Source organism: Falco peregrinus, chromosome 5 (genome assembly GCF_023634155.1).
Source record: "Falco peregrinus isolate bFalPer1 chromosome 5, bFalPer1.pri, whole genome shotgun sequence".
In the NCBI taxonomy this organism is placed as follows: domain Eukaryota; kingdom Metazoa; phylum Chordata; class Aves; order Falconiformes; family Falconidae; genus Falco; species Falco peregrinus.
Window position 1 is genome coordinate 25,262,198 of NC_073725.1, and position 15,981 is coordinate 25,278,178.

The 15,981-nt window shown below is 42.9% G+C and overlaps 1 long non-coding RNA gene across 2 annotated transcripts; it reads right to left on the reverse strand.

Annotated features, from left to right (window-relative positions):
* Positions 1-1,841: 1,841 nt before the first annotated feature.
* Positions 1,842-15,448, reverse strand: LOC129784557 (uncharacterized). 2 transcript variants are annotated; one of them, XR_008747426.1, is made up of 3 exons: positions 10,605-15,448; positions 9,014-9,066; positions 1,842-3,769 (listed from the first exon to the last, which is right to left on the reverse strand). It is a non-coding gene; the product is annotated as an uncharacterized LOC129784557 (long non-coding RNA). The 2 variants fall into 2 exon arrangements; XR_008747427.1 differs by lacking the exon at positions 10,605-15,448 and adding an exon at positions 10,389-10,597.
* Between the last annotated feature and the right edge of the window lie 533 nt (positions 15,449-15,981).

The window sequence follows — 15,981 nt, forward strand, 5'->3', positions numbered from 1 at the left end:
CTGATGGTCAAAGGAAGCATGAACTATCTGCCCTTTTCAGGTCCTGAGGAGGCAGGGGGGAGTGGAGGCAGTCCCCAGCCGAGGGCAGTTGAACTTTGCAGCACCTCTTTTCCATTCATCAACAGCCACCACCCACAGCAGACTTGGATTACACATGGCATAAAGTTTCTTGGATGTGTGCCGAGATCAGGACAGAGTGCAGCATGAACTAATTAATTCTCCCTTACCCAGTCTTGCTGCCCTTGCTGTAGAGAATATGGAGCTCAGATTTTTAAATTGAAGCTATTTTTAATGTACCATAGTTCTTCCATCAGTGAAACAGAAGTATGGGGGATGTTTGACAGGCCAGGCATCAACCTCTAGTCTTGTTCCTGGTGCAGAAACTGCCAGCTATTGTTTTCCATGGACTGCTCAGTGCTCTGCTTTCCTGGACTCCATCCATGAAGCAATTCTTGCTGCAGTGCCTGAATATTTAGATATTTACATTATAATCTGGCCATGGTGGACTTCCCTGTGCTGTGTACCTTACTACCAAAATATTCATGGCTTTGGCATGTCTTGTGTTTTCCCAACCTAATCACTTACTTTCCCCATTTGAAATTTTAAGAAAACACTAATTGTTGGACACCTTTCTTAAAAGAGCTTACATTTTATACAGCCCAATTTTCTTAGTACCCTCCTCCTATTTTCTGTGTGTGACCTTGGGGCTAATTTCACTTTTGGTAAATGATTGATCGAAGCTGTGTACACGCGGATAAGCATGGTTCCATATTTCCAGTCAACCTACTGGTGGGCTTTACAGCGAGTAGAGTGGGTCCCTCCAGATTTTGCAATAAATGAATTCATGCAGGGCAGAAGTTAAACAGTATTCTCAGGCTTCCTCCTTTTTCAGTTTTAAATCCTGGACTGGCACAATTCCCACTCTCTTCCTCAGTCATTTTCCAGTAAAGCAAAATTCTGAGACAAAGCTCAAGAACTGGTGAACAACCTGGTGCAAATTACTTTCAGCATTCAGTCCCCAAGATAGTCAATAAACATGGAGGACTCTCTGTACCTCGTTGACTTCTTTCCAGTTTGTATTTTCCTTTAAAGAAAAGGACATTGTTCTTTTGTGAAATTCAGCTTCTACAAAAGAATGCTTTGTGTCTGCACAGCTCCAGTGGCAGCAATATATAACACTAACAATGAAGAGCTCGTTCTGAGGAGGATCCTCCATCTGCTCACCCTGAGATATGTGCGTATCCAATTTTTTCTGCTTCTGATGGGCTGGAAAGACTGGCAGTATATAGAAGTAGAGGTCTGATGCAGTACTTATTATGCTGAAACTAGTATGGCTTTATATCTTATTTTAGCTACAGAGGAAGTCCCAAGGCCATGGGGGATTATCAGAAAAGCAGCAGTATGGAAATGTGTATGGAGGGGGAAGGGGAATGAGCAGCTCGAGAGTGCTCAGCGCTGGTACTCTATAGGGAAAGCAGAGATCTCATCGTAAGCGCTGAGATCTTGTCATGAGCGCGTTGATCTCATAGGGCCCTGCAGAGAGAACACAGATTGTTAGCTGTGGACCACCACCAGTTGTGGGTTTTATAACCCAGAATGACCAGAATGGTTTTGATTTGCTTGCCCTGTAGTATATCTGGCTGCAGTATCTTTCAATTAATTTATGCACTGGTTTTCTCAAAGCCAGCAGAAAGCCACATTTTGTAATTAATTAGTTTTTAATATTGCATCAGCCTATGAGAAGTGCTCTAATTAGCTCACCACTTTCCTTGACAGGTAAGGTTTTTTCTACTACTTATTCACACATATTCCATATATTCTTCTAAGTAGGGGAAAATTTTCTTAAAATATTAAGAACTCTTATTGGTTAAACAAGTTCTCTAACAGAGAAATTAATAACCTGATTGCATTGTTCAGAAATTCTTTTCAAGTGGATGACTATGTCACAAGTTAATAACCAGAAACATGGATCAATATGGGAAGCATATATGCAAATTTAGCAGCTGAAAGAAAGCTTCAATAAAGGTAGTTAATTATATCATGTCATTTTACTTTCTCTCTGCCATTCTATGTATAATCCCAAATCCATTCTCCCTCTTGCTTTCCACATTCCTTTGTGTCAGTGAAGCTATCAGCTTTGTTTCACTATTCCCACATCTCTGACACATCTGTGAGATGTTCCTTCTTCCCATATTTTCTTCTAAGGATTTATCTTTTTAATCTTCAGCTATTGTATGAAACCCTTATCTTTACCCCCACTGAAGTCTGAGATACCTTATGCTTTTCCCTAGCTCCTGAAAATAAACCTTTCCTTGTTTTTGTGAGGTCTTTCCTGGAAGTGTGTTTGGGACCTGACATTTCCATTCAGCATATAAAAAGACAGACAGTTTGCTGGGGAAGCCACAACTACACCCAAAAGTTTTGTTCCAGAAAGGTGACGGGATGCGTTAATAAGAAGGAAAAACACAAAGGCAGAGAGGGAGGGAAGCAAGGAAATTCTGTGTGTTCAGAGACATGAGATTAGGCTCAGATGGAGAATTGCTCCAGGACTCGCTCTCAGATGTTGTGTGTGCCCAGCCCTAGCTGCATTCCTAGGGTGCTCCATCTCACATGCTTAGTTGCAGATTTTTCCACTCTTCTACTTAATAATTCAAGTAGGCAGATTGAGCAACTACCGAATGAATTATTGAAGGTGTAATTAAACTGGCAAGAATTGAGGGGAGCATGTGAGCATTTTCTTAGGAAAAAAAAAAAAAAATCTAAAATCTATTTCGGTATGAAATGAAATGTCACAGCTGAATTCAGTTACTACCTAGAACCTGCTCCCACTTGCTCTGTTAAGTAGCTGATTACCTGATGCACCAGCACAGTGGTTGTGAATATGGGTAGTGAGTCTTCAGCAAAACCACCCAGCTGTTTGGAAGGTGACTGACTTCTGACACTACAGGGGAGAAAAAAAAGCTCTTATTTTCCACTTCTTTATCTTCTGTAGTAGCAGTGGCCAGCTCCCATTTAAAGGCAAGGTCATGCCCCTTCATACAGCTCTGGGTAAATATTGAGAGATTGTATGCAAAGATTTAGCAGCCTCTGTACTGCAAAGATTAATATAGACAGTGAAACTGATTCCTGTTGCCTGGGGTTCCTCTAAGGTAGATAAAGGCGCTCACCACTTTGAATACATGTAGCAGAGTCCTTCAGGGTTGTGACTTCAGTTGTGACAAAGATATAATTCAGCTCTGTGAGATTAGGCATGATAATGAAGCAAAGGTTATTTTAGGTGGGCTTCCTTTATGAAGGACTTCGGCTAATCTTCACTGTCTTGCTGTAGCCTGAGAAGGCAAAATGCAGCTGTGGAAATCAGGTTTAACAGGTTTTTATTTAGTCTAGTAAAAGCTTGCTTTAATTCTGGGGTTTAATCGTTCCACAGCTGAGACCTATGTTGTGATGAAGTTGTGATGGCTGTCTCTATCATTCAAGTTATTCCAGCTCCTATGGGACAAAACCTTAAACTGCAAAATGCATCTTTTCCTGCTTTGCCTTGTCCTTTGGGTAGAAAAAGCTAATAATAACTGTCTGCGATTTTGTAGGTTATACTGCCTGATGCCAGCTTTTGTCTCCATCTCTCCTGGTGTCTCCTCAGTGCTGTTTTTGCATTCTGCAGACCATGTAAGACCTGTGGATGAATAAGACATGGTGTGGATGACCACCTCAGATGCCAGAAGTCCCTTGACTGGCCCTCACAGGCTTGAGAGAGGTCCCTTCTAGCGACCTGTTAGAAAAACAAGAAAGCATGTTTAGATAAGCAGGTAGTTTACACCTGAAGCTACAAACTATTACCTGAGAGTTTGGGGATACCCTCTCTTTGCCTCCAGTGGAAAAAATGGGAACAGAAACAGATCCCACAGCCAACGTGACTTTCACATCTACTAGAAACCAGTTGCTCAGGACAAATATAATAGCATCCACTTTAAAATTATTGTCTCCTTGAATGAGGAAAGAAAGCAGACTCTTTTCATTTAATTCGAGATATCCAGGGTGGTCCTTCTGCTGCATCCATTTTGTGAGTACTTCAAAAAATATTAATTTAAACCCAAACTTTATTTTCTTGGAGGAAATAATCCAAAATAAAACATTTGCCTGTTCTCCCTCTCCTCTTACCCTACTCAGTGAAGACGTATGATGGGTAAGAATATAGAACATATCCCTTCAACTCTGCTCCCCCTCCATTCTTGCAGTAATATTTTCAACTCTTAGATCTCCACTGAGGTTTCATTCTATTTTTAAAAAATGGAAAAATGAAAAACAAAATGTAGCTTCCAGTCAGCCCTCTTTCAATACACCAAGGTAGATCTCTTATCCAGATTCAGTGAACTTTGCCCACAGGTGCCAGCATCATAAACACTCAGAAATGCAAAATCAAAACAACTGAGCCAGTTACTTGTACAGCTTGCATGAAAAATTGACCTGCTTTGGAAGAGGGATGCAGGGTTTGTGGGGGGCGGGGGAGAAGCTGGGGGATAAAAAAAGAAAAAGATATCTTTTTTCTTAGAAAATTTTGTTGTCAGATTTTCAGATGTGCAAAGACATTGAAATAATGTGGTCGTCTGAATCTCTAGTTTAATAATATATTCTGCTGTCTTTTGTGTTGGGAAAGCAAAAATTTTTCAAGGAGGAAAAACAGAATAATAAATGCTTGTCTGCTAATTATGGGATTTATATGAGGTCTTCTATACTGCCATTTCCCATGTATCCCAGGATGGTATACAGTGATAGTACAGGCTTCTCCCCCATGGTCTTGGTGACAGTCCTCAACTTGGGTTTTAAGCAGTGCCTTGAGGAGTGAGGAGTAAGTTCATCCTCAAGGCCATGCAGGCACTAGCCTCTGCACTGAGGCAGCCAACAGAAGCACCGGTAAGTGTCATTTGGGTTATAACAGCAGATCTGCTTGGAAATAAGCAGACACCACTGTTTCTTTGCAGCTTACCCCCCTTCAAATGAATGACTTGTTGCCGAAGCTGCTGGATGCACTCGTGGTAACTTCCAAGGGAGGCAAACAAATTGATGGCAGCGTGCATGCTACTGCGATGGAAAGAAATCCTGCTTTGAACTGGGGAAGCTGTGGGTGTCCATCAAGAGGACTGCCTTGTGTTTATGGAACTGCCAAAGCATTAATATTTATCCAAGAAGTGACCTGATTATCACGAATGCTGCACAAGAAGGGGGCCAGGTTAAGCCAAAATGGTGAAATCTCAGATTTGAGTTCCTATGGAACTTCTATGACTGCTCAAAAATTGAGTGTGGCAGTCTCAATAGGAAATCCATGGTGGTCAGTGGTTTTTCAAAGGGATTTTTATAGGGAGAGTTAAAACTTAAAACACCCCAAATTAATTAAATATATATATATCTAAATTTTTTAAGATGATGCGTTTACTTGTGTTGAGGCTAAACAGAACAGGTTCCCGGGACACCTATAATTTCAGATTCCTATAATAGCATGATTTGAAATAAAAGTGCAGATTATTCCTGAGACCCAGAAGCATTCATTCTTGCCTGAAAACAGTGTTCTGAATGGGTATAAGCAGCAGGGCTTTATTAAGTGTGGCTCTCCTAAAAGGGTCTGAACTAACATGTTACCTGTTCCTGGATTTACTCCAGTTTTTTGTCTTGGTCTTATTGGGGTCCTTTGATATATAAAGGAGACTTATAAGAAAGACAGACTTTTTACCATGGCCTGGCACGACAGGACAAGGGGCAATGGTTTTAAACTGAAAGAGGGTAGATTTAGATTGGACATAAAGAAATATTTACAGTGAGAGTGGTGAGGCGCTGGCACAGGTTGCCCAGAGAAGGTGTGGATGCCCCATCCTGGGAGTGTTCAAGGTCAGGTTGGACAGGTTTGGAGCAACGTGGGCTAGTGAAGGATGTCCTTGTCCATGGCAGAAGGGTCGGACTAGATGATCTTTAAAGGTTCCTTCCAATGCAAACCATTCAGTGGTTCTGAGATTTTGCTCTCTCTCCCATGGGGACCTGGGAGTGTTTTCCTGTGCAAACAAGTAACAGAACTTGTGATAGTTGTGAAAAAACAGTATGTGGTTACTGGAAATAATAGGAAGCTATCTTTGGAAGGCCCTGTTCTCTGATCCCCGGGTGCTATTTTGCATAGGCTCCCTGATGCTAAAGGAAATGTACATTCGGTGGGTTGCAGCTGCCTAAGAACTCCTCCAGCTGAAGGGAATCCTCATGTAGTATACGTTACAGCAGCTGTAGACACTCCTATGCCAGCACTGTGCTGGGTTGCTGGATGGCATATGTTCCAAAAAGCCTGAAAAAAACTCAGAAAAAATGAGCAGTGAGATTGGAGAGACACTATTATACTCTCTAGGCTTGGTGTGGGGATCTAGGGCTGTGCCGTGTGCCTGAACAGTCCTGGCTTTGATGTGATGCTCCCTGAGAGCCCCCAGCCTTTGGCTCTCCAGCAGTGCAGGTGAGATGACGGCCAGCATGTCAGTTGGCTTTTCTGGAAGAGGTTACATCTCCTGTGGCACCTGACAGAGGACAAATGTTGGAGCTTGGGGCTGCCCTGCTGGGTGGTGACCAGGCCTATGGGGACTGCATCGACATCAGGCACTGGTTTCCACAGTCCATGGAGCAAATAGAAATTACCTCTGTTTGGAAAACTGTCCTGCAGAAAACAATTTACACAATCATTCTTAACACCACAATCTCAGTTGCCAGTCTTTGCTGGAATGAAGAAAGAGGCATTCATTTAATAAATTATGAGGAGCAGCCTGACGCAGTGCACAGCTGCTTAATAGTACTTGGCAGTGCTACTGCTTGTGATGATATCCTTCATGCATTTGCTGCTGAGTAAGTAATAGGTTTTCCCAATGCGATTGCACATTCTGCTCAACTCATTTTTCTTTAATACTCAGGCGTTTGCTTTCAGGTAGTAGGGTTATTTCATTGAAATGACCAATCTTGTAGCCTATAGGTTTTTTTGGTTTCTATTAATTACCATGGTGTTATTTGTTTGCAAGAATAAAATTTAGTTCCTGATTCTGAGAAGGATTTGCATAATGTTAAGCACAAGAAAGTCACATTGATCCTTACAAATATTTTTTTATGTTCAAAGGCTATACTGGATCCTTGTACGTTAGGCTTGCTAATTTAAAAGGGACCTTTTTTAATTCTTGGAATTGTTTTTTTATGTGAAGGCAGTTCTGCTTGACTGCATTATAGAGGAAATTTCGGTTCTTGTATGAATTAGGATTGCAGCATCTGTTTTCTTTTGTTTGCTGTGAACAACTAGCTCCACTTGAGCATAAGTCAGGAGCCTGCTCTCTGAGTAAACTTCACCCAGTAGCTGGCCAGAGGAGGAATCAGCATTGTATCTTCTGTGTGCAGCCAACAGGCTGTTAGCTAGTGCATTCATCTATATAGGAGACCTCAGTTCAAAACCTTCCTCTGTCTAAAAAACTTGAACTGTATCTCCCAAAGCCCAGGACATTGCACTAATTCCTGGAGCTTTCCAGGTGAATGTCCTGAGTCATGGAGCAGAAGGAAGTGGTGGTGTCCTCCGCACACCTCCTTGGCAGCACAGGGGCATTTGTGCATGGAGAGCATATCCCCTGGTTTGAGCCTGGCAGAAGAAATCAGCAGATTCACAGTATTTTGTGGCTCATGATGGGCCCTAGATGTGTACTAGATACCTAGCAACTTAGTAGACTTTCAGGCAGTGGTGCAAACACTAGAGCAGTGGTGTTAGGTGAAGACATCTGAGCCATTGCTGAATATATTAACTCAGTCTTGGAAGCAGCCTAGACATGCTACTGTGGCATTTCACTCTGCTTCTTTTTGGCCTTCTGGAGAAGCATCATATACGGGCCTGGGAGGCCCCACACTTTGCTGTGCAGCTTCCGTTTCCAAGGTTACCTTACTTACAGATAGCTATTATAAATAGCATATGGCATTACTATAGCATAACATTACACACCTACAGAATTAGTTGTCACTTGAGGGATGGCTTTGTGAATGTCAGCGGCATCTCAGCCAGTTTTCCTGCTTCTAAACACCTTTCATTCATTCTTTCAATATGCAGGAGAGCTCTTCAAGTGAGAAATAGTTATTTGCACTTCAAGTGAGAAATAGTTATTTCCACTGTACAAGCAAGAAGTTTAATGATTGCTAAAGTCAGCTTTAAGAATCAGGAAAGTTTTGTCCCTTGTGTAAAACCACAGACAAAACTACTCCTTTTGATTCTGTGCTCTTGTATTGCTCTTGTATGTCGGAGCTGACTGATGCCTACAAGGAAATGCATTCAGCTAACTTGGGCTCTAAGAGCTAGCAAGGAAGATGCTCACATTCTGTATAAATGTGCATCCCGTTTGCCTGCTGATTAATTATTTAAATCCCTGCTATTGATGGAAGCTGTCAGCATGCTTTGCTCTGCTGCTTTGACAGGAGAAGCAAAGGAATCTGAGTAAAGTGACCAGTTAAGAGTTAAAATTTATTATTAACAGTCACACTGCACTCAGTTGCGTTTTGCTCAGTATTTGGCAGTCCTCAGAGATATTACCTGTTACTATAAATAGAACACATGCTGCCAGGATAACTGTTCTTCATTCGTCTGGCAAAATGTGCCATTTTTTTTCATTTTACTTTCAAAATCTGTATTATTAAGGCTTGTGTGTGTATTTGGACACTCAGTACAGACAGTTTTTACACTAGTCTCATGTTGCTGTTACTCCATGTGGTATTTCTACTCAGAGATAGATTTCACATGGTAATGCTGAGAGCTCCCATGCACTGTAGAGAAATGTGGACTGGGCTGGTACTGAGCTGGCAGGCAGACCTGGTGCTGCTCAGAAGCCAGTGAGCGGAGGAGGGTTAGGAAGCGCCTGGTGTGTTACGTCAGTGACTCCAGAGCCCCTGTGCTTTGGTTCACAACTTCTCTCCTAGTCCTCAAGCCACCATCTGGGATACAGATTGGCTTAGGGGTGATGTGCTGCCTTACCTTTCAGGCACTCCTGCTGCCATCCAGCCACGCAACCATGCAGAGGAACAGATCTGGCCAAAGAACATCCAGGGGAGGGGGAAAAATAAAAAGAGATTGCGAAGTGCACAGACATTACTGCCAGCCAAGGGCGTGTGCAGGAAAATTTGGTAGGGAAGAGGATGAAACTACTTTTTTTGGTGGCAGCAGCCTGCATTAAGCCAGTTTAAAGTGGTTATGGGACTGACCCACCGAGAGATGTAGTTTTGTCTTTTATGTTGTCCCCGTGTAGCTTAAAAAGTAGGTAGAAGTATGCTTAAGTGTTTTCCTTCTTATTAATAAAAGCATATGTGCCATTAAAAAGCAACATCAATAATTTATCTGGAAATATTTCACAGAGAGAAGACTGCCTATCTATATATACAGCTATTGATATATCTATATCCATATATATCGCTTAATGTGTGCAATAATCATCAAGTAGTCTTGCCAAAGGATTAGAAGTGTTTTGGAATGATTAATCAATTATTTCTGGGAGTATTCAATATCTTCGTTCTATAGAGAGATCAACTCAGCTGGCATAGAGGGTGTTTAAGAGTCTCACCCAAAGACAACTGAGTCAGAGAAGCTCCTTCACCAACTTCCCTGAACTTGCCTGAGGCCAAATAATAAGTCAGTAGCAGAGCAAAGGACTGACTGAATTGTACAGATTTCCCATTTCTATTTTCTAGTCCCGAGGCACCTTCCTTCTGTATGTGCCATGATGGTGTTACAGTGATGTTACTTCTGATGAAGGTCATCTTAGATTCTGAAGAAAGCCTTTTCTTCCCCACCCCTGTTTGTTTTTCAAAAGGCACATAACAATAATAACTTTTCCCTGGGATGAAATTCAGTCTAAGGACAGTTACAACAACCTTAAATCAGCATAGCCATTTCTCCCTAAGTTAAAGAATGCCAAAAAAGCACTTTTGTGGTTTCACATTATGCGCTTAGCACTTCTCTCAAATAGCATACAGTGACTTTGAAAATGTAATTGGTAGTGTGAACTCAGCTTTTCTAGTATTGAAATAATGTAGCCTGCCAGTGAATCAAGAAAGAATATTTCCTGCTGGGAAAACACCTCCCACACGAGGTGAAAGTGCCCACAGACAGTAGTATAGGGCTCCCTGGGCAGCATTAACCACGTACCAGGAGACCACTACCAAGCAGTCCTGTCCCCAGGGGCACATGGTCCCTGACAGACAAGTCCTGCAACTCCCAGGGGATGGTTTGGCTCGCAGAGAGCCCTGCTGTGCCCGAGAGACAAAGTACTCTTTCACCCCAGGCCAGGACTCCAGCTCTTCATGACTGTGTGAGACAAGAAAAAAAACCACACACAAGAAAGACAAGATCTTACATTTTTCCAGCCATACAGTGGGCTGCTGAGAGCACTGCATCTTGGCGAAGCAGGAACTCTTCACACGCAGATTCATCTGACACATTTTGAATTAATAAAAAAGCCAGATAGGGTCAAGAGTGAGCCTTAGCTTCTGATCCGTGAATGATCCTTCCTGGAAGAGACATAATTGTTAATACCACATGTTAACCTCATCTAAATCTCATCTGTACTCACCAGCCCCAGTCTGTGGAACAAGGAGAAAGCACTTGCAAACAGAAGGAGAAGGAGCATCTTCTACCACTGTCCTGAAGAGACAAAACAGTTGTTATGGCTAGGCAGGAGACAGTTACGGAATGACAATCTACACATATAAAGTTTGGAGCTGAAACAAGAAATTTCAACCTGCTATCAGCTTGTGTCACTTGCTGCTTTTGTTCTTAAAAATCCCAGACTGTGGTTAATGTCACAATCATTTCATCAAAACATAGTGGCATGTTTTTGTCACCATCTCTTCCAAAAGGTGGTAAAATGTGGCCTTGTTCAGAGTACCCAGACTGCCTGTTACCTAGGCAGCAGTGAGAGGAGCGGGGTATCTCCAGTAGAATGCATATCTCATTGCAGACCCTTGGCAAGACTTGTCCTTGGATTCTAGTTATGGGTTGAGTTGTTTTCCTTTGGTATTTTTTTCTTTTACCTTTTTTCCCCTGGTCCCGATAGGAACAGTGAGAATTGAGCAGGGCCAGACAGAGGTCCTGGTTCTTATCAGAGGGGCTGACTGCCATCAGAGGTGCCTTGGGATATCAGAAATAACCTGTCAGAGTAGTTCAGGCACAAGACCTACAGAGATCCACCGTCTCAAGCACTACTGTTCTAGATGATCAGACAATCCACAGTGATGAGGAAAGTCTGAGGTCAAACTAGGAACTCAGTCCATGCACCCAGGTCCAGATCAGCAGATTACATGGCCAGGCACAGGCATGGCTGGGACACAGTTGAAGCTGGAACTCAGATGGGGACCAGAGTCAGAGCCTCCTCTTCAAAGTAGTTCCCATGAGCGGAACAGACGTGGCTGAGGTTGCTCTGAAGTCCTCCCTGGGAACACTGGTTCCAGTGTTAATAGAGGGAAGTGACACAGCCCTCAGTTGCACTGGCACTAATTTGGCCATGAGCCTAGCTAGTCAAACCTCCAAGATGGGGAATGTACTTAAGGTGCTGACACTGAGGATGGCAACTGGACAGCCTCTCTGGGCAACAGATTCTGATGCTTCACTGTTCTCGTGGTGAGAAAGCTTTCTTACGCATAGCCTGAATGTCTTTCATTTAATTATTTCAATTTTAATATTTACCCATTATCTTTATCTCTCATGTTCCCACCATTTGCTGCTGTGAAGAGCCTGGTTCCATCTTCCTGCTTGTAGATATTGGAAAGCTTCTGCTAGTTCCTCCTGAGCCTTCCTCTTGTCCTGTCTGAACAAGTCCAGTTCCCTCAACCTCTCCTCAGTATAGATCTCTATGGTACTCCACTTGCTACTTGTCCACTTGTCTCCAGGTAGAGTATAGCCTGTTAAGCACTGCCACCAGTCTCTGAGCCTGATCATCCAGCCTGGTTTTGGCCATCCAGCATCCAGTTGTCCACTCACTCAAATCATAACATCCTAACCTAGATAGAAGAATGTGCTGGGAGACAATGCAAAAGCCTTCATAAAGTCAAGGTAAATGACCCTCACTGCTTCCCCTCCATCCATAATGCCATAATGAAAGAAGGCAATCACTTTGCTCAGGTCTGTTTAACACTTGGTAAATGCATGCTGACTATTCCAGTCCCCTTCCTCTCCTGCGTATACCCTAACATGCAGAGACTTGCCCTGTGATTTTTCCAGACTTAGAAAATGTCTGTTTCTCCTGTTTGCTAGCTTTCACCTTTCATGTTTTCATTCTTCTAGGGCCTGCCATCATGACATCTAATCTGGTTTGATCTGCTTCTTGAAAGCTTTTTAACCGTCCAATTTCCTTCCCAGTCCCACCAAGAGATAAAGCAGAAAGCTGCAAACCACTTTGCTTACTGTGGTGTATGAGATAGTGTTATCAGAGGAGCACAGATCCAAACTGATGAGGCATTTCAGGTAACACCAAACGGCAGCACTAAATGATAATAAAAACTTGAGCAAACCCACACCCCTCTTCAGTATTCTGATGTTTCCAGGAAAGAGCTGATGTTCTTAGTAATTCCTCTCTTGGCTGGTATCTCAAACAACTGTCAAGTAAGAGACTGTGTCTTCTTTGTGCCCGTGAGGAGCTTTTCTGAACATGAGACAAGGTAATTCTCTTATTTCCTCTCTGACACAGCTTTGCATACTGGAATTCTTGGGAAACACCCAAAATCACAACCCCAAGTTCCTCTTCTCTGGCCGTTTGGAAAAATCATAGAATCATAGAATGGTTTGAGTTGGAAGGGACCTCAAAGATCACCTAGTTCCAACCCCCTGCCACAGGCAGGGACATCTTCCACTAGACCAGGTTGATCAAAGGCCCATCCAACCTGGCCTTGAACACTTCCAGGGGCATCCACAACTTTTCTGGGCAACCTGTTCCAGTGCTTCACCACCCTCATAGTGAAGAATTTCTTCCTTATATCTAATCTAAATCTACCCTCTTCTAGTTTATCTCAAAAATCTCAAATACTAGTGTGAAAGTAACATTACAAAGGTGTTGGAGCCAAACAGACAGACAGAACTGTGAGATAAGGGAGCAAGAGCAAACCCCAAGTGTGTTGCATGAGGAAGTGACATCCTTTAATATCACTGGCAATAAAATTAAACATCCCAAGCCAGAAGATACACTGCAAGGCTTGTGACCTCTTGAATGGGCCTGCACAATCATACTACTGACCACATGGGCTGGAGCATACTGAGGCTCTGCATGGTGGTGCCTTTATGGAATTATTGTTCTTTGTGCCCATATATTTTTCTGCTCAAAATATCAGAAAGGTCAGAGCAGACATGCTTGTGTTGCAGCTTACCAGGATACTGCTTTTGAAGGTGAGCACTGAGAATTTGTACTGTCTGTCTTGGGACGTGTCAGGAGACATATGGGAGATGACTGGGGCCTCAAGACACACTCAGACTACCATGAAGGACTGTGAAAAACAGAGACACACAAACCTAAGCCATCCCATTCACACCATCTACCTGGAGGCATCTCTGGAACTAACTGCTCTGAGAATCACAGGTGTCATGGTTTAACCCCACGTGGCAATTAAGCACCACACAGCTGCTCACTCCCTGTCCCCTCATGGGATGAGGGAAGAACTGGAAGGGTAAAAGTGAGAAAGAATCTCGTGGTTTGAGGTAAGAACAGTTTAATAATTCAAAATAAATAGTAATTAAAATTTAAATTTTAAGGAAAAGAGAGAGAAAAATAACAGAGAGGGGAAAATAAAACCCAAGGAAGACAAGTGATGCAAAGGAAAACAATGGCTCGCCACCAATCAACCAATGCTCAACAACTCCTCAAGCAGCAGGCCCCCTGACAACTTCCCCCTCCCAGTTTTATTGATGAGCATGACATCATATGGTATGGAATATCCCTTTCGTCAGTTGGGGTCAGCTGTCCCAGCTGTGTCCCCTCCCAACTTTTTGTGCACCTCCAATCTACTCACTGGCGGGGCAGTCTGAGGGGCAGAAAAGTCCTTGACTCTGTGTAAGCACTGCTCAGCAATAACTAAAACATCAGTGTATTATCAACAATACTTTCAGCCCAAATCCAAAATAAATCCATACAAGCCAGTATGAAGAAATTTAACCTTATCCCAGCCAAAACCAGTACAACAGGAATATCTCAGCTTGAAGGTACCTGTTTGATTTACTATAAAGCACAGACTGAGCCTGTACCTATGCTTTGTGAGTGCTCAGAGCATCAGAACCTGAGCATGAACTGGAGGTTAACTCTCATGAAAATGAAGACACGTCATTTGTCCTTTGGCATGAGTGCAGCAGTCTATCAGAGGTAGATGGCTTTCAAAACACAACTTCAGCAATATGAACCCAAACATATCCCTCCACTGCTGCAGATGAATTGAAAAGCAAGTGGTCATCAGAAGTCCGGAGGACAGGACACCTTTAAAGAGCTGTGGGAGTGTAGCTGATACACAGTGGGAAAGAGACTTGTGAATGGGACTCCATATCCTGCTGCTCTTGTGTGAGTATCCTCCTGCTACTGGTCCTTCCCCAGCTGGTGGGAAATCTGCTGTTGCTTCTGAGACAGACAACAGGGTCATTCTGCAACTTCATTTTCTGGTGAAAAAAAAAGTAAAACCTTAATACTCATCCCCTGTCCAGAGAAGGGTATCCCCCTGCATTCATACTAGGCTTTTAAAAGTATTAAATTTATTATATTGATTGTACTAACATAGGTGTAGTAAAAGAAAAAACTGCATGAAGCTCTTCTCCTACAGGAATTCTGGATATAACTATATCAAGCCACTTTGTTATAAGAATTTTGAATTCAAACGCAATTCAAGCAAATTAGTATGTTTCCTAAGTTCAAGGGAGGGATGATCAATGCATGCAGATTACTGCATGTGGATTATTGCACATTGATACATGTTGTTGGGTTTTTGTCTGTTTTTTTTAATTGACAACTTCTCTCTCATGGCAGAGAGCAAGCATGAAGACAACAATCACTTATTCTTTTCTTTTAAGGCAACAAATAAGACTTGAAGAACTTCAGACCTCAGCTCCTCTGGATGAGAGTAATGATATTCTTTGAATGCTTTGAAGTGCTTCCAGTGCCTGGATCCTCAGATATTCTCTCTTTCTCTCCCAGTTTTGTATTCCATCCAGTCTGCCCTTTCCTTCTCTTCTTTTCAGCAGTAAACAGATGGAGCTGTCTTTTGCACAGATGGGAAGCCTGTTCCCTGGAGGGCCACAGGATTTCAACAACATGTGGCATTACTCTCATCTGGTTGGGGAGGGTGGATTTGAGGGATGAGGCAGGGGCTGATTTTTTGGGTTTTAGCTCTCATCCTCTTATGAACTTTTTTGTCAATGTGCACAACTGAAAGACTTGTGCCTACAGACACTATTATGACTATCTAAGAGGAAATTCCTTGTTTTCCATCCTCTGAAAGCCCTTACTATTCGATTTTCTAGCATAAGTAAAAACTTTAGTAGCTCTACAAGCAGGTAGAAAGTACATTCTGAAAATATAATCAGCTTAGCCTGCTCCTGTCCCTCTTTGTCCACTGACCATGGTGTTCACAGGGTTGTTTCTCTTCTTTCCCTTCCTCCTCTGCCTGTCTGACATGTTCTGCTTTTACACGTTTTCCCAGGGACAGCACCAGCTTGGCTGATGTGCTCGGCTGTGCCCTGCCATGGGTCTGTTTTCGAGATGGCTGGAACTGCCTGTGTCCAGCACAGGGGCAGCCTCTGACCTCTTCCCACAGAGGCCACTCCTGCAGATTCACCTACCACCCCTCACCCCCAACCTTCCAATATAAACTTAATACGCAGTTGTCAACATTGTCTCAGCCACAAATACAAAGCATAGCACTCTATGGGCTGCTCTGAAGAAAGCTAACTCCACCCTAGCCACACTCAGGACACCCTCCATT